We start from the raw sequence: 26,671 nt of genomic DNA on the forward strand, positions 1-26,671 counted from the left end.
TTATACATCTGTTCTTGGACCTGAAATATTTTAGTTAATACTGAGGAGGTCAAGACGTGAGGAGAAGGCAAAGGTAACCACGACATTGAATGATGGAAGCAGGCCAAATGCCTACTCCTATATGTGTGTTATTCATGTTTTCATGTGCAGTTTTTCTGAATAACTACTATCCTGATACCATTTCTTACCAGGTAGATGATTATGGAATTTGCCATTAGCCATTTGTTGCAGTTTTTGAAGAGCACGAGATTGGATTAGATGTACACTATTAGGGAAAGCTTGAAGGGCTATAGGTCAGATGCTGGTAAAATGACACCAGGTCAGCATGGCAATCGGGGAAAAGGAGCTCTTTTTGTATGACTCTTTTTGGATGAGCAGCAACATTATGGTTCTCTGCCAGTTATCTTTTTAAAACTGAACAGACATATTTGAGGTAATGTGATTTTTGTATGCTTTAGATCATGGATGCAAGTCATGTATTTTTAATGAAGAGGTGAGGATCTAGAATCCCTGATAACAGGTATGAATGATGTTCTCTCACTAAGGAGGAAGTCGAGACTCACTGCAAAGACGAATGTAAATCTAGATTGACACTCTAAAACAGTTTTGAGTAAGTGTCAGTGTTTAGCTTTGGGTAAGATGTTAATCTCTTTGACACAAAAGATGACCCTTCAGCCCACTGAGTCCATGCTAGCTGTCAGCAAAGTAATTGAGAGTTTTCATTTCCCTATACTGCTGTAGTTTGTGCTTTCACCTGCCCATCAACTTCCCTTTGATTTTTTTTTTGAGATTTCCCTACACTGAGGGCACTTTGCAGCAATCAATTAACCTACCAGACCATGTGAGGAAACCACATCACTTGGAAGTCCACATAGTCATGGGGCAGAGATGGAATTACCACAAAGGAACCCAAAGTCAGGAGCAAACAAGGGTTCCTGGAACTGTGAGCTTTTCTGCTTTATTGAATAGAATTAAAAGATCCTATGACACTTTTCAAAGCAGTCACTGACATTGTTTTCATTACTTCACTCTTGCATTTTACTACTGTGTGAGACTCAGTAAACTGACAACAGGATCCACTGCAGTACTGCAGATAGTTGACTGAAAGCAATGATGTCCTAAAAAGAGGAGGAAGGTGTTGAAAAATGAAAGTCATTCTTTAATTGGAACTGGTAATAGATCAGATAATGTTGTTTGTTAATTTTATAAAGCTATATTTCAATTAAATGGGAACAAAATTCTGGGAGAGATTTGTTCTTTGAGGAAAAGAGGAAATTTAGTCTCAGGTGGTGATCTGGGATTTCTACCTTAGCTTATCCCTCTGTTCACCTTTTACATGAGCATTTTACATAAGCAATGGGAAAGCAGCTCTCTTTTCCCTCCCTCGGGACTTGCCAGGATCAGTCTATGGCTTGTTTTACTTGTGTGCACTGTCCTCCTGTGTTGTGCAGGTAATGGAGGATGCCAGAATTGTTATTGTTGCTGCTCTGAGCCAGTAGGCCATCTGGTATCCAGCTGTCGGTTAATTTGTGGTATAGCAGGCCAAGCGTGTGCTATACAAAATGATTTGTGTCTCTTGGAACACACTGAGTGAGCTGTTGGGACAAGGGACAAGGGTCTGTTGTAAAAAGAACAATATGTGTAAATGTTCTTGATGTAGGAGCAGTGCTGAAGTATTCATTGCCCATTTCCATTGAGTCCATCAAAGTGTAGGGCGAGGCTGGAGGGGACTTTTGCTATCAAGAACCAATATTTTTCCATCATCCGAGACCCTCGTTTATCTGGTGACAACCCATAATAGCTAGATTTGCTGAAATTTGGTTCACTGAAACTTTTAATAATTTCTCAGGATCTGTGGTTCATCAGTTTACTAATTGTCCTTGAGGAGGTGAGGTATCACCTGTGAACCATTCCAGCCTTTCTGGTGAAGGTGCTATTGGGTAGGCAATATCAGGATCTGGATTGTTAATATATTTCTGAGCCATGGTGCACCACTTGAAGTAAAAGTGCAGAGTTTGCCGTTTCTGTGAGCCTGTTGCTCTTATCACAGATTTAGGTCATGCTGGGTCAGTTACTGGAGCTCATTTTGTATGTGGCACAGGTTGGTGGTGGAGGGAATGTTTGGATTGGTTAATGAGGTGCTAATTAACAGACTTGCTTTGTCCTGGATGGCGTTGAGCTCAAATAATAGTTGATGATGAGATTCTGCAGGTGTTGAAAATCTTGAACAAAGCAAACAAAATGCTAGGGGAACTCAGCAGTTCAGATAGCTTTTATGGAGGAAAATCATCTGTTGACATTTTGGGCCAAGACTCCTCTGCAAAACTATTGAAGGGTCTCAGCCCCAAACATTGACTATTCATTTCCCTCCATAGATGCTGCCTGACCTGCCTGGTTCCTCCAGTATTTTTTTTTATTTTTTAATTAGTTTTTCAAAACATTTTACAAATTAAAAACCTGAAATCCCAATGAGGAACATTAAAACAGTGCAAAATTAAGCATACCATAACAATATGCTACAAAGGATTTAACAAAAAAGCACCTAAATTAAAGACAAGTAAGCTTAGCGTCCTCCCCAAGCCCCACAACACAAGAGAAAACAACAGCAACTCCAGACCAACCACAACACAGCACAATATAGAGAGTCAGGACTGTGAATACACTCAGCAACAGAGGATAATAATGCCTTCTACCAGAAAAAAAAGGGAGCTGAAAGCAAGGGACCGAAAAGAAAAAAAAACCCTAGTCAAGAGGAAGGTTATGAAAGTACTCGATAAAAGGTCCCCAGACCTTATGGAACTTTAGATCCGAATTGAGAACTGAATAATGAAATTTTTCGAGGTCCAAGCAGGCCATGATGTCGTTAAGCCATTGAGCATGAATGGGCGGGGCAACATCTCTCCATCTGAGGAGGATCTAGTGTCTAGCCAGGAGAGAGGCAAAGGATAATATTCGGCATTTGGTCGGACCCAGACATAAATCTGTCTCGCCCCAAAAACCGAACAGAGCAATTAAAGGGTTTGGTTCTAGGTGCTGATTCAGAATACACGATAACGTAGTGAAGACATCTTTCCAGAATTTCTCCAAGCTAGGACAGAACCAGTACATATGGATGAGAGAGGCCATGCCCCTCTTGCATTTATCACAGAGCGGACTAATGCTAGGGTAGAATCGAGATAGTTTAGATTTAGACATATGGGCTCTATGAACAGTTTTAAACTGTAAAAGGCAGTGGCGAGCACAAAGAGAGGTTGAGTTAACCGATTTGAGAACTGAATCCCAGCTCTCCTCAGATAAGGAGATATTTAAATCCTGCTCCCAGGTCATTTTATCCATAGGGACCCGTCGTAAAGCTGCTAGTTCTATCTCGGATGATTGATATTAAGCCTTTACCTAGTGGATTCATGGAAAGAAATAGGTCCATACCATTTTTCGCAGGCATTTCAGGAAAGTTAGGAATTAAAGGAGCAATGAAGTGTCGGATTTGGAGATATCTGAAAAATGAGCATTGGGCAGGTTGAACTTAACAGAGAGCTGCTGAAAAGAAGCGAAGCGATTATCAATGAAAAGATCTTCAAAATGTCTAATGCCCTTCCTATATCAAACCTGGAATGCTGAATCGTATGTAGTAGGTAAAAAAAGATGATTATGAGCAACAGGGCTGGAAACGGAAAACCCCTGGAAACTATAGCATTTCCTGATCTGAGCCCATATACGCAAAGTGTGTCTAACAAGAGGATTAGCTATTGATCTGGGCAGACTACTAGGGAGTGTAGAGCCAAGAAGTGCAGAGATAGATAATTCTTTAGTGGAGCTCAACTCCATCGCCACCCAGTTAGGGCACTCGGGTTGGCCGTGGAAGAAAGACCAAAAGATAGCACAACGTATATTAGCTGCCCAATAATATAAACGAAAGTTAGGTAAAGACATGCCACCCTCTTTTTTAGATTTTTGGAGATGGATTTTATTACTTCTAGAGCGCTTATTCTGCCACAGATATGACAAAATAATAGAGTCTAAGGAATCAAAAAAAGATTTAGGAATAAAAATTGGGATAGATTGAAATAGGTATAAAAATTTGGGGAGAACATACATTTTAACAACATTAAATTGACCTACCAAAGACATAGATAGGGGTGACCATTGTACCAGACTCTGTTTTATCGCATATGAAAGATTAGCAAAGTTTTCACGAAAGAGATCTTTAAACTTCCTTGTGACTGTAATTCCAAGATAAGTAAATTGATTATGGACTACTTTAAAAGGGAGATCACGAAATGTTAATTCTTGTGCTTCTTTATTAATTGGGAGAAGTTCACTCTTATGTAAATTAAATTTATAGCCAGAGATCTGGCTAAACTGGTCAAGAAGTGAAAACATTAGAGGTAAGGATGTAGATGGATTTGAGAGAAAGAGTAATAAGTCATCAGCATAGAGAGAAACTTTATGCTCAACACCCCCTCTCCAAATCCCGGTCAATTCAGGGCGGTTTCGAAATGCTATCGCCAGAGGTTCCATAGCCAAATCAAAGAGAAAGGGACTTAAGGGGCATCCCTGACGGGTGCCACGTTTGAGGTTAAATACTTGGGATTTCTGAAAATTAGTTAAAACAGAAGCAGTAGGACACAGGTACAGCAACTGGATCCAAGAGATGAAACTTTGGCCAAGGTCAAATTTTTCTAAGACTGCAAAAAGGTAGTTCCACTCTATATGATCAAATGCTTTTTCCGCATCGAGGGAAATAACACATTCAGGAATCCCAGTTGGAGGTGAGTATAAGATATTAAATAAACGCTGAATGTTAAAAAAAGGGAGACGATTTTTAATAAAGCCTGTTTGGTCATCAGATTTAATGGAGGGAATAACGGTTTCTAATCTATGAGCCAAAACCATAGCTAAGATCTTTACATCAACATTGAGCAGAGAGATCGGCCTACATGAGGAACTCTCTGTTGGGTCTTTGCCCTTTTTTAAAAGAAGAATAATAGATGCCTCACTGAAAGCGAGTGGCAATTTGACGTAATTAAACGAGTCAGATAATACTGAAAGTAACTGAGGAGAAAGAAGTGAAGAGAATGATTTATAAAATTCTACAGGGAACCCATCAGGTCCAGGAGATTTCCCTGAGGACAGTGCAGAAATTGCAATAGATATTTCTTCTAATGACATAGGCGCATTGAGTTTGGCTTTGAAATCAGATGAAAGTGAGGGGATATTCAGATTCTGTAAAAATTGATCAACAGAGATATTGTCATTCAGAGATTCAGAGGAATAAAGCCGAGAATAAAAATTTTTAAATGCGTCATTAATTTCTAAATGATCCGATGTAAAGTCTCCGTTCTCCTTCCGGATCTTTGTAATATGTTGTTTGGCTTTGGAACGCCTCAGCTGATTGGCTAGGAATTTACCAGACTTATCCCCATGAATGTAAAAGCGACTCTTGCTTTCGAGAAGTTGGCGTTCGACAGGCTGAGTGGACAGAAGGTTAAATTTAGTTTGGAGTTCAACACGCTTCTTGTATAATTCAGGGTTCTTAGTTTGGGCATATATTTCATCCAATTCTTTAATCTGGTTAATGAGGTCTAATCGATCTGCACGGGATCTTCTGTTGAGATTTGCTGTGTAAGAGATTATTTGCCCCCTCAGATATGCTTTCATGGCATCCCAGACAATCTGGGATGGCACTTCAGGTGATGTATTAGTGTTAAAATAAAAGGTTATCTGATCCTTAATAAATTTTAAAAAATCATCATCCGATAGTAAAGTTGAATCAAGTTTGAACCAGTGTTTATTCCTCTGAGGGAGACCAGGCAAATTCAGAGAGAGAGTAATTGGGGCATGGTCAGAGATCAGTATACTCTGATAGTCACAAGAGTAGGCAAATGGAATAAGTTGGTTATCGAGTAAGAAATAATCAATTCTAGTGAAGGTATGGTGAACATGTGAGAAAAAAGAATAATTCTCTCCGTGGGATGGAGGAAACACCATATATCAGAGATACCATAATTAGAGAGAAATGATTGGATAGCTAAGGCAGATTTAGTAGGTGGTCTAGTAACAGAGGACGATCGATCCAAATTAGGATCTAACCAACAATTGAAGTCACCACCCAGAATAAGAGAGTATGAGTTTAAGTCTGGTAGTGAGGAAAAAAAATGTTCAAGAAAATTAACATCATCAAAGTTGGGGGCATACAGGTTTGCTAGTGCAACTTTAGTGTTATATAGTTTGCCAGAAACAATAATAAAACGGCCATTTGTATCAGATATTTTATTATGGAGTTCAAAAGGAATATTTGAGTTAATAAGAATGGAGACTCCCCTAGCTTTAGCGGTAAAGGATGAATGAAAATGCTGACCCGCCCACTTTGACAGAAGCCGGGAGTTATCAGAACAACGAATATGAGTTTCTTGAAGGAAAGCAATGTCAGCTTTGAGTTGTTTGATATGTGAAAATGCCTTCCTGCTTTTAACAGGGTGATTCAATCCCTTTACATTCCATATATTTACGAATTTAAGTGCACTAGCCATTATTGATTACTAATTCATAAAAGGCAGAAGGCATATAAAAAAATCAAGCAGTACAATAGCAGTCTGGGAGCAGAGATATAAACATAGATTCGTAAAATCAAAACATATACATGTCCTGAGCAATAAAGAGAAATAATATATACAGTGAGTGATGTTGGAACTGGAAAACCCACCCCACCCACACAACCCAAAACTAGACGGCTACCAAAACAAGTAGCTAGCTCTACCAAAAAAATTAACCCAAATACAACTTCCAGATCTGTGTCATTAACAGCAGTTCCGTATAAATACTATAGCAAATAGTAACTAGTTTATGCACTAGAAAACATAACTACAGATTAGAACACCTTCTGCAGGAATATAAAACTTAATGCAGAGAAAATCGGAAGAGGACCAAAACTAACCTGCCCGCGAAAAATTATAGAAGAATAAAGTAAGAGAAAGGGAAAAAAAGGAGAGGAAGGGGAAAATTATAAATTCAAGATGAGTATTTATCAACTATTTACAGAGAAGAGAGAAAAAAATTCAGAGATTAGAAAAAAGGAGTGAAGAAAAGGAAAAAAAGAAAAAAGTATAATAAAATAAATAAATATAAAAAGAAGGAAAAATAGATCGGCAATTAAACTGTGAACCAACAAACAGGGAGGCCTTCAGTAAAGACTTCAAACCTCCAAAACAAGTTAAAGTCAGTTGTAGAACTCTGTAGATAAAGTTGTACAAGAATAAAAATAGATTATACACACACCGAATCCAGGGAGAGATTGTCAACAGCCCTTAGAGTTTCGATGAATAATGTCTGAATGATTCAAGTAAAGTCTGAGTCCAGAAAAAGTAATTTTACTACAAGAAGTACTTATGCACCATTTTAGGAGGTCTGATCGGATTCCGAAGATGACTGGATAGCCGGAAGACTTGCCACAAATGCTTCAGCTTCCTTCGCTGATTTAAACCACTTGTATTTTCCAGTGTTAAGCTTGATTCGTAGATCAGCAGGAGAACGAAGAGAGGGTTTAAAACCATGATCAAAAAGCACTTTCATTGCGCCTTTAAATTCAGCACGCATCTTTAAGGTCTGGGGAGCAAAATCTTCCACAAAGCGAATGGTTGTATCCTGGAAAATAAAAGAACCTCTGCAATGTGCCTCTACGATCAGACGGTGTTTTACCTGGTATTGATGGAAGCACAAGATTACTGGTCGCGGGCGGGAGCCCAGAATTCCGGGGGGAATGTAGACCCGGTGTGCCCGTTCAAGCTCAGGCAGGTTCGGAAGCAAATCTTTCCCGAATATCTCACAGAGAAACTCGGCGAAAAACTTCACTGTTGATCCCTGTTCGGTGGCCTCTGGCAATCCAAGAATTCTAAGATTGCAGCATCTGCTGCGATTTTCGAGATCCACCGTTTTGAAAAGGAGTTTGTTACACTTTTCCTCTAAGCTGGAACAGAGAGTCTCCAAGTATCGAACACGACTTTCTAAATCTTCAGAAGTCGAATCAATGCGAGATAAGTATTGGGCATGTTTGCCCACCTTGTCGTTGATCCGATCCAGTTTGTCTTCCAACTGTTTGAAAGCGGTTTTGAATTCCTTTAAAATTTCGTCTCGGAGCTGACCGAGCGCAGCCAGGGTTTCGTCTGAGAGAGCCGTAGCTTCCTTTCTCCTGGATTTAGAACTCTTGCTAGACATTGTAAGTTAGATGTGTTCACAGGCAAGTAAGAGATATCGAAAAAGTTCCCAACTAAGGTTTAAAAAATGGAGACATTTAGTGCAAAGATAGTGACAGTAACGGAACAAAGGTTCGGAGCAGCTAAGCAATCGCCATCTTACCGGAAGTCCCCCAGACCTCTCCTCTAGTATTTTTATTGCATTGGAGCTGCTCTCATCCAGACAAGCAAAGATTTTAGTCAGTGATGTTGACTGAGAGGACTTCAACAATGTTAATATCATTGCATGTCTTGGTGTTAATCATTAGCACTTTTGCGATGAGACCATTAGTTGCCATTTATTTGTTAGTGCCTGAATGTTCTCTAGGTCTTCCTGCATGCAGTCATGGGTTATCTTCATTTGCTGAGGATTAACAAATAAAACAGATATTGTACAAATATCACAAATATTGTGACCTGGTAGTTGAAGAACAGTTGTTGATAGAGCACATAAAGCTTATGGAATAATGAGCTAGAAGGGCTAGGATTTTTACTTTATATGGTCTTGTCCCCTGTTTTACCAGGACTCTCTTAAAAGTTGCTTTGATGTTAAGGGCAGCTGCTCTCCTGAAATTCTTGAGGGCAGGTTTACTTGAGCTGTTGGGAGTGATTTAAACTAATGTGGCAGGGGGTTGGGAACCAGTATGATAGAGCTGAGGATGAGCCAGCAGGTTTAGACCATATAACATTGGAGCAGAAGTAGGCCGTTTGGCCCATTGAGTCTGCTCTGCCATTCAATCATGGCCGATCCTTTTTTTTTCCCCTCCTCAATCCCACTTCTCAGCCTTCTCTCTGTAACCTTTGATGCCAAGTTCAATCAAGAACCTATCAAGCGCTACCATAGGTACACCCAAAGACCAGGCCTGCACAGCTGCCTATGTTAATAAATTCCACAAATTCACCACCTTCTGGCTAAAGAAATTTCTCCGGATCTCTGTTTTAATGGACACTTCTCTATCCTGGGGCTGTGTACTCTTATCCTGCTCTTGCCCACCGTGGGAAACATCCTTTCCACATCTACTCTGTCTAGGCTTTTCAACATTTCAAAGGTTTCAACGAGTCCCCCCATCATCCTCCTAAATTCCAGAGAGCCATCAAATGTTCCTCGTATGATATCCTGTTCATTCCCGGATTCATCCTTGTGAATCTCCTCTGAACCCCTCCAATGCCACACATCTTTTCTTAGATGAGGAGCTCAAAACTGTTCACAGTACTCAAAGTGGGGCCTCACCAATGCTAACATTGCATTTGCCTTCCTCACCACCGAATCAACCTGCAAGTTAACCTTTAGGGTGTTCTGCACAAGGACTCCCAAGTCCCTTTGCATCTCAGATTTTAGGATTTTCTTCCCATTTAAAAAATAGTCTGCACATTTATTTCTTCACCAAAGTGTATCACCATGCATTTTCCAACATTGTACAAGTAGGTTTACAAGTAGATGATGGGCGTAAGAAGAATGTAAGGAAGGACAAGCCAATGATTGGGTACAAATGCAGACAGCGCAAAGAGCTAAATTACACCACATAGGCAAAATTCAAAAGGGCGAAGAATGCAGGACTGAAGGTGCTGTATTTAAATGCATGCAGCATTTGGAATAAGGTGGACAGACTCGTGGCAAAATTAGAGAATAGTCACTATAATGTTGTGGGCATCACTAAGTCATGGCTGAAAGAAGACCATAGTTGGGAGCTTAATTTCAAAGGATATATTTTGTTTCGAAAGGATAGGCAAGAAGGCATAGTTGCGGGTGGGGCTCTTTTGGTAAGAGATGGAATTACATCTTTAGAAAGAGGTGACATAGGGTCAGAGAATGTTGAATCTTTGTTGGTGGAGTTAAGAAACTGCAAGGGTAAAAGCAACATTATGGGTATCATATATAGGTCTCCAAATAGAAGCCAAGATGTGGGGTTGAGATTGCAAAGGGAGCAGGAAATGGCATGTCATAGGGGTAATGACACAATTGTAATGAGGGACCTCAATATACGAGGGGATTGGGAAAAACAGGTCCGTGTCGGATCTCAAGCAAGGGAATTTGTTGAATGCCTATGAGATGGCTTCTTAGAGCAGTTTGTGGTTGAGCCTACTTGGGAAAAATTATCTTAGATTCGGTATTGTATAATAACCCAGATCTTATTAGGGAGCTTGATGTAACGGAATCCTTAGGAGATAATGATCATAATATGGATTGAATTCATACTGCAGTTTGAGAGGGAGAAATAGAAGTCAGATATATCAGTATCACAATGGAATAAAGGGAATTACAGAGGCATGAGAGAACAGCTTGCCCAGGTGGATTAGAGGGGGATACTGGTGGGGATGACAGCAGAACAGAGGTGACTGAAGTTTCTGGGAATAGTTCACAAGGTGCAGGATAGGTATGTCCCTCAGAAGAAGTTGTTCTAAGTGGCAGGGGTAGGCAACCATGGCTGACAAAGGAAGTTAAGGACTACATAAAAGCCAAGTAAAGGTAAGTGGGGAAATTGGATGATTGGGAAGATTTTAAAATCAAGCAAAAGACATCTAGAAAAGCCATAAGGAAGGAAAAGATGAAATATGAGGGCAAACCAGCCAATAATATAAAACAGGGTATTGAAAATTTTAGTAATATAAAGAGTAAAAAGGAGGTGAGAGTTGATAATGCACCACTGGAAAATCATGCTGATGGTGTAGAAATGGGGGCAAAGAAATGGCGGATGAACATTTGAAAATATGAAAATAGTTTGTCTGTCTTCACTGTGGAAGACACTAGCTGTGTGCCAGAGGTCTGTGAGTGTCAGGGAGCAGGAGTGCCATTGCTATTACAAAGGAAAAAAGTGTGAGGCAAATTGAAAGGTCTTGAGGTGGATAAGTCATCTGGACTGGATTGACTACATCCCAGATTTCTAAAAGAAATTGCTGAAGAAATAACAGATGTATTGGTTATGATCTTTCAAGAATCACTTGATTTTGGCATGGTCCTAGTGGACTGGAAAATTGCAAATGTCATTCCACTCTTTAAGAAGGGAGGAAGGCAAAAGAGAGGAAATTATTGGCCAGTTAGCCTTACCTCAGTGGTTGGGAAGGTGTTGGAGCCCATTATTAAGGACAAGGTTTCAGGATGCTTGGAGACTAATGATAAAGTAAGTCAAACTCAGCATGGTTTCTGTAAAGGACAATCTTGCCTGACTAATCTGTAAGAGTTCTTCAAAGAAGTAACGAGCACGGACAAAGGAGAGGCAATGGATGTCATTTGCTTGGATTTTCAGAAGGCATTTGATCAGTGAGGCTGCTTAACAAGATAAAATCCTATGGCATTACAGGAAAGATACTGTCATTGATAGAGGAATGCAGACAGGCAGGAAGGAGGCAACGAGTGGGGGAAAAAGGGGGCCTTTTCTGCTTGGCTGCCAGTGACTAGTGGTGTTCCTCAGGGGTCAGTATTGGAACCACTACTTTTTACATTGTTTGTCAATGATTTGGATAATGGAATTGATGGCTTTGTGGCAAAGTTGGCAGATGACACGATGATCGGTGGAGGGGTAGGTAGTGCTGTGGAAGCAATGCAATTGTAACGGGACTTAGACAATTTGGAAAAATGGGCAAAAAAGTGACGGAATACAGTGTTGGGAAATTATGATAATGCATTTTCGTAAAAGGGACGATAGTGCAGACTATTATCTAAATGGGGGGAAGGTTCAAACATCAGAGGTGCAGAGGGATTTGGGAGTCGTCGTCTAAGGCTCCCAGAAGGTTAATTTACAGGTTGAGTCTGCGGTAAAGAAGGCAAATGCAATGTTGCCATTTATTTCAAGGGGAATAGAATATAAAAACAAGGAGATAATGCTGAGGCTTTATAAGTCACTAGTCAGGTCACACTTGGAGTATTGTCAACAGATTTGTCCCTATATCTCAGAAGGGATGTATTGACATTGAAGAGAGTCCAGAGGAGGTTCACAAGGATGGTTCTGGGAATGAAGGGGTTAACATATGAGGAGCATTTGGCAGCTTTGAGCCTGTACTCACTGGAATTTAGAAGAATGCAGGGGGCTCTCATTGTAATCTACTGAATGTTGAAAGGACTAGATAGGGTGGATGTGAAGAGGATGTTTCCTGTGGTGGGGTTGTTCAGAACCAGAGGGCACCGCCTCACAGTTGAGGGGTGACCTTTTAAAACAGTGGTAAAGGAGAAATTTTTTTAGCCAGAGAGTAGTGAATCTGGAAAGCTGTCACAAACTCTGGTGGAGGCCAAGAAACTGGGTATATTTTAAGCCAAAATTGGTAGGTTCCTGATCTGTCAGGGCGTCAAAGATTATGACAAGAAGACCGGTGTATGGGGGTTACGGGATCAACTATGATGGAATGGTGGAGTGGAATCAATGGGCTGAATGGCCTAACTCTGCTCCTATGTTTTATGATCTTATGGCCAGAATTATAGAGGAGAATGGTAGGCACTCAATCATTAGATATTCCAGGTTGTGGGAATAAGAGTAGGAGAAAAATCCTAAGTCCAAACACCACAAAGAGTTTATCATGAAACATACAGTAGACCCACACCTTTTTCTTCTCTGGAAAAAATGTATATAATTAAATTAAATAAGTAGTGCAAAAAGAGAGCCAAAAATAGTGAGGTCGTGTTCATGTTCAGTATGTTCAGAAATCTGTTGGAGGGGAATAAGCTGTTCCTGAAACTTTGAGTGTGTGTCTTCAGACTCATGTACCTCCTCCCTGATGGTAGCAATGAGAAGGGATCATGTCCTGGGTGATGGGGATCCTTCATGATGTCACCTTTTTAAGGCATCGCCTTTTGAAATATCTTTGATGCTTTGGCCGAGTTTTCAACCTTCTGCAGCTCTTTGCAATCGGTGCAGCTAGATGGTGATCCATCCAGCTAGTAGTTAGAATGCTCTCCACAGTACACCTGTAGAAATTTGATTGAGTCTGATGATATATCAAGTCTTCTCAAACTTCAAATGATATTTAACTGCTGGTGTGTCTTTATAATTCCATCAATATGCTGGGCTCAGGATAGATTCTCAGAGATGGTGACACCCAGGAATTTGAAACTGCTCACCCTTTCCACTGCTGATCCCTCAATAAGGACTTGTGTGTGCTCCCTTGACTTCCCCTTCCTGAAGTCCACAATCAATTCCTTGGTCTTACATTGAATGCAAATTAGTTGTTTCGAAACCACTTGATCAGCTGATCTATCTTGCCTCCTTGTTACCACCTGAGATTCTGCCAACACCAGTTTGTCAATGGCAACTTTATAAATTCTGTTTGAGCTGTGCCTAGCCACCCAGTCATGAGCATAGGAGACTAGATCGGTGGGTTAAGCACCCATCCTTGAGGTGAGCCAGTGTTGATTGACAGTGAAGAGGAGATGTTATTTCCAATCTGTACTGACTGTGGTCTCCCAGTGAGGAAGTCAAGGAACGAGGTACAGAGGCCTAGGATTTAGAGCTTGTTGAACTGAGGGTGTGATTGTGTTGAATACTGAGCTGTAATAAAAAAACAGCCGCCTGATGTAGGTTTTACTGTTAGCAAGGTGGCCCAAGGCTGAGTGGAGAGCCAGTTAGATTGCATCTGCTGTAGACTTGTTGTGGTGATAGGCAAAGTGCAGTGGATCCATGACCTTGCTAAGGCAGGAGTTGTTTCTGACCATGACCAATCTCTCAGAGTACTTCACAGTGGATGTGAGAGTAACCAAGTGATAGATGTTTAGGCATCAAATCCTGCTTTTCTTGGGCACTGCATGATTGATGCCTTTTGGAAGCAGACTGAAACCTGCAACTGCAACAGTGACAGATTGAAGATGTCCTTGAACACTGCCGCTAGTTTGTTGGCACAGGTTTTCTGTGCCTGATAGTACACCATTGGATCCTGGCAGCTTGCCAGGGTTCACCCTCTTGGATGATGTTCTGTCATTGGTCCTGAGTCAGAGATCACAGGATCACCAGATGCTGCAGGGATTTGCACAGGTGTTGTTTTATTCTCCCTTTCAGAGTGTGAACTAAAGGCTTTGTGCTCATGTGGAAGTAAAACATCACAGCCATTTATGATGTTAGTTTTTGCCTTGTCGGAAGTAATGGCCTTTGGCAAATCCTGTCAGATTCAATTGGAATTGTTTTCCATTCTTAACATAGCTTTCCATACTTAAGTTGTATCTGCAGTTCTTGTATACTTCTGGATCAGCAGTCTTGAATGTCACAGATCTAGTCCTCAGCAGACCGCGAATCACCTGGTTCATCCACAGCTTTTGGTTTGTGGGGTGTGTCTGGTATGTTCTCAAAGGCACACATTCATCCACACGTCATGATAAAATCAGTGACAACTATGGCATCTCTGAGTATTGTCCATACATCAACTCAAAGCAGTCAGGTAAGCACTTCTCCACCTCCCTTGACCACGCCTTCATGGTCCTCACCACTGGTGCTATAGTCCTCAGTCTCTGCCTGTAGCTGCAAGGTGATTGGACTTGCCAAAGTACTTTGGTACGGTAAGTGTCCTTGATGGTGATTTAACAATGGTTAAGTGTGTTGGCTCTTCTGGTTCTACAGATGATATGTTGGTGGTAGTTGGTGAGAGATTTTAAGCTGGGCTGGTTGAAATCCCCACAATGATAGGAAAGGCATCAGCGTGCGCTGTTTCGTGTTTGCTGATCACAGTGCGCAGCTCCCCCAGTGCATGCCTGACATTGGCCAGGGTGGAATGTACACCACTAGCAGGAGGATGGTGGAAAATTACATTGGCATAAAAATGGATGACTCTTGACTGCTAGATGTTTCAGGTTGGGTGAACAGGACTGAGACAAAACCACTGTGTCTGCACCACGATGAGTTGATCATGAAGCACACTTTGGCCCCACTGCTTTAAGAGACCGGTGGACTAGTGTGGGTGGCCACCTTTACTTTGTAACCTGTTTTTTTCACCCAACATCTGGTTCTGACAATTTCACACTAAGCACTCTCCCAGATAGAATTTCACTTCCAGCCTGAAGGATTCCTGTGATGGAGGAGTTGCTGCAATCCACAGAGAATGTGACAAACACACATTGTGCCATGTGACTTGTTTTTTAAATGCTTTCTGGTTTATGTTAGTCTCTGTTGATTGTTAAATAAGAGGAAATTAAGAATTACCTTTTTATTGTCTTGAAATTAAAAGATAAGACTTTAGGGTTCCCAAGGGGCTTGTCTTTTCAAAGCAACACTGAAACCACACTCAACTATCTGTTTAAAGAATTTAAAAGACAGTAGACAGAATAACACCTTCCCTGGGATATGTTTTCCAAATGTTAGCTATTGTTGCATTTACATATTAGGTATATTTAGGATTATATTCCTGTCAGTAGATTAAACCTGATCTGTGAACTTCAAACAGAGCTTTCTTTTCATTTGTTTGCAAAACGACATCTGCCAGCATCAGCAGTAAGGGGCTATGATCCTAAAAGGGTTGAATAATAAAGAGTAAACCAGCTTCCATTCACAGTAAAATTCCCATAATTTAGCACCCTCAGGTCTTTGGAGCTGGACTAATGGGCTTTCTGGAGCATTGGATATTAATCCTATTCCACAGCACACTATTAATTCATGCTTTAAGGGTGTTTGTTAGTGATAAAATTTTTAAGTAAACTAAAGGAGTTTAAAATGTGCAGTAACAAAACCAGTGTATTTATAAGGAGAGTGGAAAGAGGATTCTTCGTGTTTATAAGGAGGGTGGGAATGAGGTCAGCAGTTTAAGTAGGTGTGGTGTTGTACCTCCAGGGAATGAGACTGCTGAATAAATAACAGAAAACAAATAAGGTACGTTAAATCAAATTTTTACATTGGTTTTAGTATTGGAGTCTTGTAGCTTGGAACCGGCTTTGTCCATGCTAACCATTTGGTGCCCATCTGTATTAATCCCTTTCCATATCCTTGTATGCCTAGGTGATTTAGGTTCCTGTCATTTTAATACTGCCATTGGCTACTTCCACTACTCCTCTCTGGCAGTACAGTCCAGATACTCTGGGTGAAAGAGGACCCTGTCAGTTCCCTTCCAATTCTTTTACCCGTTACCTTAAACCAGTTTTATTCACCTCTAAGGGGAAAAAAATAAACTGCAGGAAAACTAAGAATGATCCCTCATAACTTTTATATACCTCAATCTTAAGATCACTAGAACAGGGGCAAAATTAGGCCATTCACCCCATTGTGTCTGCTTCACCATTTAATCATAGCTGATCTCTCTAACCCCATTCTCCCATCTTTGTAACTTTTAATGCCCTTTCTCATCAAGAACCTATCAACCTTTGCTTTAAATATACAATGTGACTTGGCCTCCCCAGCCGTCTGTGGTAATGAATTCCACAGACTGCACACAATCTGGCTAAAGAAATTCTTCTTCACCTCTATTCTAAAGGTACAACCTGTCCTTCTATTGAGGCTGTGCCGTTTGGTCCTCAACTTTCCCACTAATGGAAACATCTTCTCCACATATGCTCTGTGTAGGACTTCCATTGTGTGGAATGTTAACCCTTTCATTCCTGGGATAATTTTCGTAAACCTCCTCTGGACCTCTCCAATGCCAGCACATCCTATCTTAGATATGGAGCCCAAAACTGCTCACAATACTTCAAGGTGGTCTGACAAATGCCTTGTAAAGTCTTTGCTTTTATATCCTAGTCCTCTCAAAATTAAAGCTAACAATTGTTAGCCTTCTTTATAATTGCTTCAATCTACAAGTTAACCTGAAGGGATTCCTGCAATCGGACTCCAAGCCCCTTTGATCCTCCAATTATACAAATCTGCTTTCTGTTTAGGAAATAATTTATGCCTTTAATACTTCTACCAAAATGCATGACCATACACTTCCCTATACTGTATTCCATCTGCCACTTCTTTGTCCATTCTTGTAATTTGTCCAAGTCCTTCTGCAGACTCCCTACTTCTTCAACACTTTCTATCCCTCCACTTATTTTTTGTAACATCCATGAGCTTGGCCACAAAGCCATCAAATCTGTCATCCAGATTATTCACAAATAATGTGAAAAGTATTGGATTCAACACTGACCCCTACAGAAAGCCACTATTCACCAGCTGCCAACCAGAGACACACTATATTTCCACTTTCTGCCTTCTGCCTGTCAGCCAATCCTCTATCCATGCTGGTATTTTTCCTTAAGTACCATGGGCATTTATCTTTCTAAGGATTTGATATAATTATTTTTTAACCAACAAAGCCACCCACCTCCTCTGCCCATCTGCCTGTACTTTCAATATGATGTGTATCATTGCATGTTAAGCACTCAGCTGTGAATATCTTTCAACTATGACTCTGTGATGCCCACAATGTTATACCTATAAATTTCTAATTTACAAGTTATGGTTACAAGACCATCCACCTTATTTTGCTTACTGCATGCATCCGATATAACACCACCCTTATTTTCTATTCTGTCACCATGCAGGTTAAAGTTAAAATGTTATCCCTTTTTGTCTTATACTTTATTCTAGAGACTTAAGTAACCTCTCCTGCACACTCCTTCCCTTTTACTTTATCCATACTTTTCCAGGCTGTTGAACCCAACTTCCTGCTGGTTAGATCAGAATCAGGTTTATTATCACTGGCATGTGACGTGAAATTTGTTAACTTAGCAGCAGCAGTTCAATGCAATACACAATCTAGCAGAGAGAGAAGAAAATTAATAATAAATAAAGTAAAACATAATAAATAAACAAGTAAATCAATTACGTATATTGAATAGATTATTATGAAATGTGCAAAAACAGAATTACTGTGTATTAAAAAAGTGAAGTAGTGTCCAAAGCTTCAAAGTCCATTTAGGAATGGGATGGCAGAGGGGAAGAAGCTGTTCCTGAATCGCTATGTGTGTGCCTTCAGGCTTCTGTACCTCCTACCTGATGGTAACAGTGAGAAAAGGGCATGCCTTGGGTGCTGTAGGTCTTTAATAATGGACGCTGCCAATCTGAGACACCGCTTCCTAAAGATGTCCTGGGTACTTTGTAGGCTAGTGCCCAAGATAGAGCTGACTAGATTTACAACCTTCTGCAGCTTCTTTCAGTCTTGTGCAGTAGCCCCTCCATACCAGACAGTGATGCAGCCTGTCAGAATGCTCTCCACGGTACAACTATAGAAGTTTTTGAGTGTATTTGTTGACATGCCAAATCGCTTCAAGCTCCTAATAAAGTATAGCCGCTGTCTTGCCTTCTTTATGACTACATCAATATGTTGGGACCAGGTTAGATCTTCAGAGATCTTGACACCCAGGAACTTGAAGCTGCTCATTCTCTCCACTTCTGATCCCTCTATGAGGATTGTTATATGTTCCTTCATCTTATCCTTCCTGAAGTCCACAATCAGCTCTTTCATCTTTCTGACATTGAGTGCCAGGTTGTTGCTGCAGCACCATTCCACTAGCTGGCATATCTCACTCTTGTGCGCCATCTCGACACTGCCTGAGATTCCACCAACAATGGTTGTATCGTCAGCAAATTTGTAGATGGTGTTTGAGCTGTGCCTAGCCATGAGAGCCCTATCCATTGCCCCAGTTGTGCCGTGATTCCAGCATGGTTCTGATGGCAGCTTCCTCTTTCCCTCAATACTGGTGCCAGTGTCTCATATATTCAAACACACTTCTCTCACACTAATATTTGAGCCACAAGTTTAGCTCTCTGTTCTTATTAACTCTGCGCCAATTTGTAGGTAACAGTCAGAGATTATTATATATCTGATTCTGCCCCCATTTGCTTAAATTCCCTCAGCAGAACATCGTTCTTTGTTCTTCCTATGTTATTGGTATTCACATGGACCACAATGATTGGATCTTTCCTCTGCAAGTCAGTGAGATGTCCTGAGTCCAGTTTCCAGGGAGATCACAGCTTTCTGTGTTCTCAATCTTTGCAAGGAAGTGTCTATTCCCAATTACAGCTACATTTATCTTCTTCTCACCCTTCTAAGTGGCTTCCCAAATCAATAAGACCATAAGACATAGGAGCAGAATTAGGCCCATCAAGTCTGCTCCGCCATTCAACCATTGCTGATCCATTTCCCCCCCCCTCCTCAGCCCCACTCCCCGGCCTTTCCCCCGTACCTTTGATTCAGTGTCCAGTCAAGAACCTATCAATCTCTGCCTTAAATACACCCAACAATCTGTCCTCCACAGCTGCACGAAGCAACAAATTCACCACCCTCTGGCTAAAGAACGTTCTCCATATTTCTGTTTTAAATGGATGCCCTTCTATCCTAAGGCTGTGTCCTAGATTCACCCATCATGGGAAACATCCTTTCCACATCTACTCTGTCTAGACTAGTGGTCACCAACCTTTTTAAGCCCAAGATCCCCTACCTCAGCCTTAGTAAAAGGCAAGATCGACCCCACGTCCATTAGTTACATGCATGTGCACCAGGGCAGAAAAGACTGGAAGTAAAACCCCGCAACCCAGAAGTAGAAATAATATCAAAACACCAGGGGTACCCACCCTTTTTTTTTGCACCGCGGACCGGTTTAATATTGATAATATTCGGACTGGCCGACGGGGGCGCGCGGGGGGGGGGGGGGGTGATAAGCATGACAAGAGCGTGGCCTGGGTAGTGAGGAATCATTATTGATGGATGTTGCTTTTCTATAGCAAGGTTTCATGTAGGTGTTCTCTATGGTTAGGAGAGTTTTACCCGTGATGTATTGGACCGAATCCACTATCTTTTGTAGGATTTGCTGCTCAAAGGCAATGGTGTTCCCATACCAAACTGTAATGTAGCCAGTCAGCACACTTTGCACCATACATCCTTCGAAGTTTGCCAGAGTCTTTGATGATGTGCCTAAGTTCCGCAGACTTCTGCGGAAGTAGAGGCACTGCCATGCTTTCTTTGCAGTAATATTTATATGATGGGTCCAGAACAGATCCTCTAAGATAGTTACACTCAGGAATTTAAAGTTACTGATCCTCTCCACATCTGATCCTCTCCACATCTGATCCTCCAAAGATTACTGGATCATGGACCTCTGGTTTCCCTCTCCTAATGTCCACAATTAGTTCTTTGATATTATTAACATTGAGTAACGAAAGAAGTCAAAGCCAACATAAAAACCAAAGAGAGGACATAAAATAGAACAAAAATTAATGGGAAGTTAGAAGATTGGGAAACTTTTTAAAACCAACAGAAGGCTACTAAAATGCCTTTGAGAAGGTAAAGATGGAATATAAAAGTAAACTAGTCAATAATATTAAAGAGGATACCAAAAGTTTCTTTATATACATAAAGTGTAAAAGAGAGGCAAGAATGGATTTTGGACCACTGGAAAGCGATGCTTGAGAGGTAGTAATGGAGGATAAGGAAATGGCAGATGAACTGAATAAGTATCTTGCGTCAGTCTTCACTGTGGAAGACACTAGCAGTACGGTGGAAGTTCCAAGTGTCACGGGTCATGAACTGTGAGGGGAAAGAGGTGGCTGGAGACTGTGGTGGCTGTAAGGATGGTGCAGGAGGGAGGGCTTCAGGTTTTTAGATAATTGGGCTTTGTTTCAGGGAAGGTGGGATCTGTTCCGACAGGACGGTTTATACCTGAACTGGAGCGGTACTAACATTCTTGCAGGAAAGTTTGCTAGTGCTGCTGGGGTGGGGGGGGGGGGTTTAAACTAAATTTGCAGGGGACAGGGATCCAGAATGTGAGAGAGGAAAGCAAGATGAAAAATAAAGGACAGGTGGGGACTACACGGTTCCGGAATATTAAGTGTGTAGTAGAGAAAGGTGTGGCGGAACAAGTGATAAGGAGGACACATGTACAGAGGGATGGTCTGACGGAACATGGAGTTAAATGTGCAGAAAGAATAAGTAAATTTAGGAAGGAAAACAAAATTCTAGGGGCGTATAGCCCGATGGGAGTTCGGGGAGCTGGGTTAAGCACATTAGGCAGAGATTCAAACAGAGAGAGGAGAAATGGGCTAAAAATGCTATATCTGAATGCACGGTGTCAGAAATAAGGCGGATGAGCTTGAAGCTCAGGTGCGAATGGGTAACTCTGATGTTGTTGGGATAACAGAGACATGGCTGCAGGGAGATCAGACCTGGGAAATGAATGTACAAGGGTATACGTGCTATTGTAGGGACAGAAATGTGGGCAGAGGGGATGGGGTGCCCCTGTTGGTGAGGAATGAGATTCAGTCCTTTGCAAGGGGGGGACATAGGATCAGGAGAAGTAGAGTCTGTGGTTGTCTTCAGGCCCTCAAACAGTAGCATGGATATTGGGTGCAAGTTGAATAGGGAGTTAACATTGGCATGTGGCAAAGGTAATGTCGCAGTAGTTATGGGGGATTTCAACATGCAGGTGAACTGGGAGAATCAGGTTGGTGCTGGACCCCAGGATAGGGAGTTTGTAGAGTGCCTACGGGATGCATTCTTGGAACAGCTTGTACGAGAGCCGACCAGGGACAAGGCTATTCTGGATTTAGAGTTGTGTAATGAACAGGATTTGATAAGCGATCTTGAAGTAAAGGAGCTATTAGGAGGTAGTGACCATAATATGATAAGTTTTTATCTGCAATTTGAGAAGGATAAGGGCAGATGTGTTTCAGTTGAACAAAGGAGACTATGGAGCCATAAGGGAGGAGCTGGCCAAAGTTAAATGGACGGATATCCTAGCAGAAAAGACAGTGGAACAGCAATGGCAGGTATTCTTGGGAATAATGCACAAGGTGCAAAATCAGTTCATCACCCGGAGAAGGACGGATTCAAAGGGGGAAAGGGGCCACAGTGGTTGACAAAGGAAGTCAGAGATTGCATAGCATTAAAAAAAGAAGTATTGGGAAATTTTTAAGGAAAAACAGAACTTAACTAAGAAGGCAATATGGGGAGAAAAAAATGAGGTACGAACGCAAGCTAGCCAGGAATATAAAGGAGAATAGCAAAAGCATTTTTAGGTATGTGAAGAGAAAGAAGATAGTTAAAAGCAATGTTGGGCCCTTGAAGAATGAATTGGGTGAAATTGTTATGGGAAACAGAGAAATGGCAGAAGAATTTAATAAGTACTTTAGATCTGTCTTCACTAGGGAAGACACAAGCAATCTCCCAGATGTATGGATGGGCCAAGGACATAGGGTAACAGAGGAAATGAAACAGATTGACATTAGGAAGGAAACGGTGATGAGTAGACTGATGGGACTGAAGGCTGACAAATCCCCAGGTCCAGGTAGTCTGCATCCTAGGGTACTAAAGGAGGTGGCTCTGGAAATTGCGGATGCATTGGTTATCATTTTCCAATGTTCCTTAGATTCAGGATCAGTTCCTGAGGATTGGAGAATGGCTAATGTTATCCCACTTTTTAAGAAAGGAGGGAGGGAGAAAACAGAGAACTATCATCCTGTCAGCCTAAGATCAGTAGTGGGGAAGATGCTAGAGTCTATTATTAAAGATGAAATAGTGGCATATCTAGATAGCAGTGATAGGATTGGGCTGAGCCAGCATGGATTTACCAAGGGCAAATCTTGCTTGACTAATCTATTGGAGTTTTTCGAGGATGTAACCAGGAAGTTAGACAAGGGAGATCCAGTGTACCTTGATTTTCAGAAGGCATTTGATAAGGTCCCACATAGGAGATTGGTGGGTAAAATCAGAGCTCATGGCGTTGGGGGGAAGATATTGACATGGATAGAAAACTGGTTGGCAGATAGAAAGCAAAGGGTAGCGGTGAATGGGTGTTTCTCAGAATGGCAGGTGGTGACTAGTGGGGTGCCACAGAGCTCGGTATTGGGACCACAGCTGTTTACGATCTGCATCAACGATTTAGATGAAGGCGTTGAGAATAATATCAGCAAGTTTGCTGATGATACTAAGCTGGGTGGCAGTGTGACATGTGATGAGGATGTTAGGAGAATTCAGGGTGACTTGGATAGGCTGGGTGAGTGGGCAGATACATAACAGATGAAGTTTAATGCGAATAAGGTTATCCACTTTGGGAGTAAGAACAGGAAGGCTATCTGAACTATCTGAACGGTGTAGAGTTAGGTAAGGGAGAAATACAAAGAGATCTAGGAGTCCTTGTTCATCAGTCACTGAAGGTGAAAGAGCAAGTGCAGCAGGCAGTGAAGAAGGCTAATGGAATGTTGGCATTTATTACAAAGGGAATTGAGTACAAGAGCAAGGAAATCCTTTTGCATTTGTACAGGGCCCTGGGGAGACCACACCTGGAGTATTGTGTACAGTTTTGGTCTCCAGGGTTAAGGAAGGACATCCTGGCTGTAGAGGAAGTGCAGCGTAGATTCACAAGGTTAATTCCTGGGATGTCCGGACTGTCTTACGCAGAGAGGTTAGAGAGACTGGGATTGTACACGCTGGAATTAAGGAGATTGAGAGGGGATCTGATTGCAACATATAAGATTATTAAGGGATTGGACAAGATAGAGGCAGGAAATATGTTCCAGATGCTGGGAGAGTCCAGTGCCAGAGGGCATGGTTTAAGAATAAGGAGTAGGTCATTTAGGACGGAGTTAAGGAAAAACTTCTTCTCCCAGAGAGTTGTGTGGGTGTGGAATGCACTGCCTCAGAAGGCAGTGGAGGCCAATTCTCTGGATGCTTTCAAGAAGCAGCTAGATAGGTATCTTATGGATAGGGGAATCAAGGGATATGGGGACAAGGCAGGAACCGGGTATTGATAGTAGATGATCAGCCATGATCTCAGAATGGCGGTGCAGGCTCAAAGGGCCGAATGGTCTACTTCTGCACCTATTGTCTATTAGTAATCATCTTCCAAAAATCACTGGATTGGTGCTGAAAGACTGGAAAATTGCAAATGTCACTCCATTCTTCAAGATGGGAGAGAGGCAGAAGAAAGGAAACCAATTAGCCTGATCACAGTAGTTGGCAAGATGTTGAAGTTGATTATTAAGTATGAGGTCTCAGTGTACTTCGAGGCACATAGGCCGTAGTCAGCATGGTTTCCTCAAGGGAAATCTTGCCTGAAATTCTGTTGGAATTCTTTGAAGAAATAATCAACAAGATAGTCAAAGGAGAATCGGTTGATGTGTACTTGAATTTTCAGGAAGTCTTTGAGAAGGTGCCACACATGAGGCTGCTTAACAAGTTATGAGCCCGTGCTATTACAGGATGAATTCTGGCATGGATAAAGCAGTGGCTGATTGGCAGGAGACAAAGGGTGGGAATAAAGGGAGCTTTGTTGGCTGGCTGCCAGAGACAAGTGGTTCTACACAGGTCCCTCACAAGAGACTCATCCAGAAAGTCATGAGGCATGGGATAATTGGAACCTTGGCTGTTTGGATAAAAAATTGGCTTAAAGAAAGAAAGCAGAGGGTAGTTGTGGAAGGAAAGTATTCTGCCTGGAGGTCGGTGACTAGTGAAGTGCCACAGGGATCTGTCCTGGGACCCCTGCTATTTGTGATTTTTATAAATGACCTGGGTGTAGAGGTGAAAGGATGGGTGAGTAAGTTTGCGGATGACATGAAGATTGGAGGAGTTGTGGATGGAGCTGCAGGTTGTCAAAGGTTATAAGAGAAAAGAGATAGGCTACAGAGTTGGGCAGAAAAATGGCAGATGGGGTTCAATCCGGACAAGTGAGGTGATACATTTTGGAAGGACTGAGTACAGGATTAATAGTCAGTTACTGAAGAGTGTGGATGAACAAAGGGACCTTGGGGTTCAAATCCATAGATCCCTCAAAGTTGCTGCGCAGGTTGATAGGGTAGTTAAGAAGGCCTATGGGATGCTAGGCTTCATTAACAGGGGGATTGAGCTCAAGAGTAGAGATGTCATGTTGCAACTCTACAAATCTCTGGTGAGACCGCACCTAGAGTATTGTGTTCAATTCTAGTCACCTCATTATAGGAAGGATGTGGAAGCTATGGAGAGGGTGCAGAGGAGATTTACCAGGATGTTGCCTGGATTGGAGAACAAGTCCAAGATGGCGGCACATCGCAGCTTGCAGCGGCCACTCCGGAGCTGATTATCTGTTATTTGTGAAATGGGGTGCCGACACAATCATAATCGATTGAAAACGGACGTGGGAGCACGGAGGAACATCAGGAAATCTCCAGGAAGATCTTCTTTGTTGTTGCTGCTGCTATGTGGTCTGGGACCCTGCTGGGAAGAACAGGCCCCCAGTCCTCAGGGTCGCGTTGCCGATGGCTGTTGGCGGGGCCGTCTTAATACGCTCGGCAGAGGATGGTGCTCAGAGAAGCTGTGCCGGAGGGGATGGTCGTCGGCTCGGAGGTTCAACGGACTCGGAGTCCGCTGCAGTCAGGTCGCTTTCGGTGTGTGCTGTGTCTGCGAGGCTGGGTTCGATGGAGCTTTTGTTGTGTGCTGCATCTGCGAGGCTGAGTCTGGCGGCGCTGTGGAAGTCCTTAGCGGGGGTATTCCCTTCTGCCATCGGCGTGGGATGGCGAGTCTGTCGGGACCATGGGGACTTGTGGAAACTGTGGTGATTTCTTTTGAATTTATAGTCCTTTAACATCTTTGGACTATTTTTACTGTGCCCATGGTCTGTTTTTTATCAATTATGCTATTGTTTGCACTGTTGTAACTATATGTTGTAACTATGTGGTTTTGTGCAGGTCTTGTAGCTTTAGTTTTTGGTCTTGTTTGTCTGGTGGTTTTGGAGCTCCTTTCCGGGGAATGCGCTAAGACGGTAGCACGATATTAATACGCAGCAGCCTCTCCGGACTCTGGATTGGGGATTGCCAAACGTTATGTGGATTTTCTGGTGTAGTCTGTTTTGTCATTTGCTTTTGTGATATCATTCTGGAGGAACGTTGTCGCATTTTTTATCTGCATTGCATTTGTGGTTTCTAAATGACAATAAGCTGAATCTGAAGTCATATGAAGCAAGGTTAGCAGAGCTGGGACTTTGCTCTTTGGAGTGTAGAAGAATGAGAGGGGACTTGATAGAGGTCTACAAGATTATGAGAGGCATAGATAGGGTGGATAGTCAGTACCTGTTTCCCAGGGCACCAAGAGCAAACACCAGAAGGCATATGTACAATATTAAGGGAGGGAATTTTAGGGGAGACATCAGGGGTAAGTTTTTTACACAGAGGGTTGTGAGTGCCTGGAATGACTTGCCAGGGATGATGGTGGAGGCTAAAACATTAGGGGTATTTAAGAGCCTCTTGGACAGGCACATGGATGAAAGAAAAATAGAGGGTTATGGGGTAGTGTGGGTTTAGTACTTTTTTTTAAGGATTATATGGGTCGGCACAACATGGAGGGCTGAAGGGCCTGTACTGTGCTATAGTGTTCTGTGGTTCTATGGTACACAGGGGTCTGTGTTGGGAGTGATTCTTTTTACGTTATATGTCAATGATTTGGAAGATGGAATTGATGGCTTTGTTACAAAATTTACAGGTGGAGAGGCATGTAGTTTTGAGGAAGTAGAGAGGCTGTAGGGCTTAGACAGATTAGGAGAAGTGTATGGTCATTCACTTTGGTAGAAGAAATGACTATTTGCCAAATGGAGAGAC

General features: G+C 42.0%; 1 protein-coding gene across 3 annotated transcripts in view; it reads left to right on the forward strand.

The window, feature by feature from the left end:
• psen1 (presenilin 1) overlaps positions 1-26,671 on the forward strand; it is a 138,818-nt gene that overhangs the window by 86,552 nt on the left and 25,595 nt on the right. The window lies entirely within an intron of this gene.

The sequence above is a fragment of the Hypanus sabinus genome, chromosome 2, assembly GCF_030144855.1.
Source record: "Hypanus sabinus isolate sHypSab1 chromosome 2, sHypSab1.hap1, whole genome shotgun sequence".
NCBI lineage: Eukaryota > Metazoa > Chordata > Chondrichthyes > Myliobatiformes > Dasyatidae > Hypanus > Hypanus sabinus.